At 40.3% G+C, this 4,657-nt stretch overlaps 1 long non-coding RNA gene across 1 annotated transcript; it reads right to left on the reverse strand.

Moving 5' to 3' along the window:
• Positions 905-3,095, reverse strand: LOC110436680. Its single transcript, XR_002454511.1, has 4 exons — positions 2,773-3,095; positions 1,611-2,698; positions 1,353-1,438; positions 905-1,133 (listed from the first exon to the last, which is right to left on the reverse strand). It is a non-coding gene; the product is annotated as an uncharacterized LOC110436680 (long non-coding RNA).

Genomic DNA, 4,657 nt, shown 5'->3' on the forward strand with positions numbered 1-4,657 from the left:
TCTTCTTGATCAACTCATCTTTTTCATCATCTTCTCTATAGGCATCATCGGTCATCACCTCTTGAAAGACTTGTTGGGGAGTTGATTCACTAAGAGTTGTCTTGACTAGCACGGTGATCAATGTGTCAAATCTCTTGGGCAAGCTTCTCAAGAACTTCATGGAGAATTGACTATCCTTCACTTCTTCCCCAAGTGCCTTGAGCTCATTCACAATGACTTGCAACCGGTGAAACATCTCTGGCACACTTTCATCTTCTTGCATCTTGAAGCTTGAGAACTTTTCTTGGAGGATGTAAGCCTTAGCGGTCTTGGTTCCCTTGGTGCCCTCAAATGTTTCTTCTAGCTTTGCCCACGCATCATGAGCAACCTCAATGTTCTTGATTTGCTCAAAGGTCTTGTCATCAAGAGCTTCATGAAGAGCACTAATGACAATATCATTGCATTGTAGCTTCTTCTCTTCAACCGGTGTTGGTGCATGTTCATTTGCCACCTCAAACTTTGTTTCGGTCACACTACAAGAATTCTGTGATTTTTTTACTTTCTATTTATGTCATTACATATGAAAAAAATGTCACAACATAAAAGTTGTGACATTTAGTTGACAAAAAACTATATGTCAAAAAATCACTGTCATAAATGGATCATGTGACATCTGTATATTCTTTGTCATAAGGTATGACATTGGTTATTTGTCATAATATCTGAGACCATGAGCCATTAGAGTGATGCGTCCAGCCAAAACGTGTCACTGATGAACCTTTATGAGTGACCCGTTCAGTCTATACATGTCACTAATGACTCCTTAACAATGACACATACAGGGAAGACACGTCTCTGATAACAGATATAAAAAAATTTAAAAAAAAAGATAAACCTTAGATCAATGATTTTATATACAGCAAAATAGCAAACAAATCCACACTTTTTCAAACAAGATCCACTCATTCAATACAAGATTCACAATCTCAATTCCATCCAAATAGGCCGATAGGGTTGCGAAAAAAGACTACACTGTGCCAGGGCTGTAAAGAAATCTCAGTTTATAGTTTTGCAGTCTACTGCCATGCCGCTGTGAAGGTGCCAACGTCCTTGCCGGAGTCCTAGTAGCCCAACATCTCGTAGTAATTTTGGATCTGCAACAATTACAAACTATCAGTAGTTTCCATGTAGGTCAATTTTGCTCGATCACTACTATGTAAAGTTCATAATATGTGTCATCAAGCAGGTCCTAGCCATTAACTCTTCCAAGTTCTCTAATAGACATCATTTCAAGTTCTGGCAACCTCTTCCACTATGACTTGCGAACTGTTCTCAGAGACAACTACAAATAGTAAGTTAAAAATTCCGGCTACCTGGCAGAGCATCATCTAACTGGACAATTTCTTTCTCTTCCAGCAGCCCAGTCTTTCACAGCACTATATGTAAAATTGTAGTCTACCTGAGATATAGCACGATCTGCATCAGATTAACATTTTAAAAAATGACAATACCAGATCACATATTCCATACCTCAAAATGACAATAAATAGCAACTTGCCTGACTGTTGAGCAGTAAAAGGAAAGACAAACCAAGATAAAAGGCACATGCATGCCGCTACTTGCTACACTACCTGTATAAGGGAGCGAGAACTTGGCAATGGCACTTCCATCTAGTAGAAGACCATTCTCTTGGCAGTTGTCCTTGCCACCGCCACCACCGATATGTTTTAGGGAACTGCAAGTAAAAGAAATAGTCTTTACCTCTATGGTTAACCAGAGCTAAGTTAGATAAGAAGTCCTGACTTATGCCTTGCTGTACAGTATATGTTTCATGCATGTTTGAAATACACAACATATATATAGAAAATGTAATAGATAAGCAAGTAGGAAATATTTAGGACATATGTCACTTGACTCAATATCACTACTGTTCATTTATTATAGATCACTTTCTTGTTAAAAAAAGGGACATGACTCAATGACCTATTTATTGTAACTCTTTCTTACAGGACTAAACTCAATGACCTATTTATTATGATAGAAAACTAGCATTTCCTAGCACATGCATTTCTTAAAAAAAGAAGTGCCATAAACTTGAGAAATAAAACATGGACAGAAGTGAACAATACAAAGAAGTGTCATAACCTTGGATAAGTGAGTCATTAGTTCTCTTAATTACATCAGCAAAATAATTGATACACATTGGCATCAAAATACACAGATCATGTATTAATCCTTGGAAATTTTCTTTACATGGTTAATCCAAATTAGCCTCTCAGGTTACCACACGCACACACTTACACCATTGACATCAAAATATTCAAGCTGCAAGAAAAATATGAGCTAATTGTTGCCAGAACAAGAACTGTTTTCTTTCTTTTTTTCAGCACAAGTATTCACTTAATACTTAAACGTGAGATGAAGATTTAACACAAGAACTTATACTAAAACTCTCAATGTATCTTTGAGCTACAGATTAGGTTTAAAAAGAAAAGAACAGTCAAGTTCGTTCAGTGACTTCTGAAAAAACAATGGAATACAATGAACTATATATCTCTAGAACGCACTAGCAGTAGCACGCAGCACGCAAGATTGAATCCACGGAATGAAACGGGACGAGCCATATAATGAGAAGAAAAAAAACTTTGCATCGCTCGTCGCGGGTCTGGAGCAGCGACCCCTCGAGTGCCGTTTTTCCATGGCCTCCACTGGCTTTAACCTGCCCAAACACCGCAGAGAAATGAGCTGGCAAATCAAAAGTAGGGAGAGGTGGATAGGGAAACAGGGGCGTACTGCTTAAGGAGGGTCTCGATCTTTCGAGACTTCTGTTAGATGCGGGTGATGAATGCCTCCAGGTTCTCATCCGCGTCGGGTACGCCGCCGACAAAGCCATCCAGCCGGCGCTGGCGGCATGGAGGGCAAGGTTGCCTGTGAACGACCGGATCCGGTGAACCATCAGTGAACAAGGCCTGATTCACACTTGTGCGCCCCCAGATCTGATTTGGGCTGCAGGGTGCTAGCCTAGTCCTCGTCCTCCATTGCAGAGAGAGTGAGGGAGAGAGAAGAGGATGCGTGTGTGTGTTGCCCCTTGCCTGTTGCAGGCGTGGCGAGCGGTGGTGGGGGAGATGGCCGCGTGCGGGCGGCGGTGGGGGAGCGGCGGCTAGGCGTGCGGGGGTGGAGAAAGAAAGCGCGTGGCTTTTTTGGGCTGGCCTGATTGGGATTTAGGGTTGGTCCCTTCGCCGAGGGTCGAGATCTAAGGCCCTCGCAAAGGTTTTTTATTTTTTTAAAAGTTTTTGCCGAGGGCCTTAAGCGAAGGACGCGTTTCACTAGTGATTAGACATTTCCAATGGAAATACAATGAGGATAGAGCATACCAAACCATCACAGAAAAAGGCATTTTTTCCTTTTGCCCCTGTTATGATCTTGGCAAACCTCTCTTTGGTATCCTTTAACTCTAAATTAGTACAGATATGGACAGAAACAAAAAAACAGCCATGACTATGGTTACATTATGCTTTAACTCTGAATTAGTAGGCGAGAAAGGGTGATGGCCCGAGAAGAGACGCGAGGGAGAGGAACGGGTGTCAGACTTCAGTTTCCACCATTTAACCAAAACTAGAATAGTTCTATGACATTTATTATGACATCCAACTTTTTTATGTCACTAGGTCAAAATGTCTATTATAGAATGTCATAATCTGAATGATATAATGACATCACGGTCTATTGTCATACTAAATATGTCAAAAAATCATGCATTTCTTGTAGTGTCACCTTCCAAACTTCTTTATTGATTGACTTGAGATGGGAGGTCATCTTGACCTTCCAATATGCATAATTTGTGCCATCAAAGTAAGGTGCCTTCTTGGTGTTGTTGATATGCAAACTAAGAGCCATTTCTTCACCGAAGGTTGTTAAGCCTCAAATAAATGGTGCCTCGGATCTAATACCACTTGAAAGGTCCAAATGGCTAGAGGGGGGGTGAATAGCCAATTTAAAATTCTCTACAAACTCAACTAGACAAAGTTGATTAGTAAAACAAATGGTGAAGCTATTCTAGCACTAGCTCAACTAAGCTATGCAAGCCACCTAAACAAGTCTACAAAGAAGGCTAAACACTAAGTCACAACAACAAAGCACAACTAAAGTTAACTACACTCCTATGTAAGAAGACTAAGCTACACAAGCTATACAACAAGTAAGATATGCAAGAAAGTAAGGGAGTGGAGTGTGATTGTTATACCAATGTTGTAGAGTAGAGATATATCCAATCAATTACTCACAATCACAATCACAAGGAGAATCCTCGACAAGAGATGACATAAGATTTTTTACTGAGGTTCACTTGCTTCCCGGCAAGCTAGTCATCATTATGGCGATACACCCACTTGATGGATCACGAGCTAATTGGCAATTCAAAGTCAAACCGTCAGTGGGTGCCGCACATCCACTCAGTGGCGGAGGGTGAACCAAATTATATGGGGGCGAATTAAAAAAAATAGAGAAAGTGAACAGTAATTGACACAAAAATGAATGACAATGCATATAATATCATTAATATATACATTTATATTAATATTTATAACTATTCACATACTCATACAGTCATACCACACGGTTGTAGAGATTGTTAGCCTAATCATTGTCAAAATACATTTGGCCCGTGGGCATAGGGGCT

The sequence above is a fragment of the Sorghum bicolor genome, chromosome 6, assembly GCF_000003195.3.
Source record: "Sorghum bicolor cultivar BTx623 chromosome 6, Sorghum_bicolor_NCBIv3, whole genome shotgun sequence".
Classification (NCBI taxonomy): Eukaryota; Viridiplantae; Streptophyta; class Magnoliopsida; order Poales; family Poaceae; genus Sorghum; species Sorghum bicolor.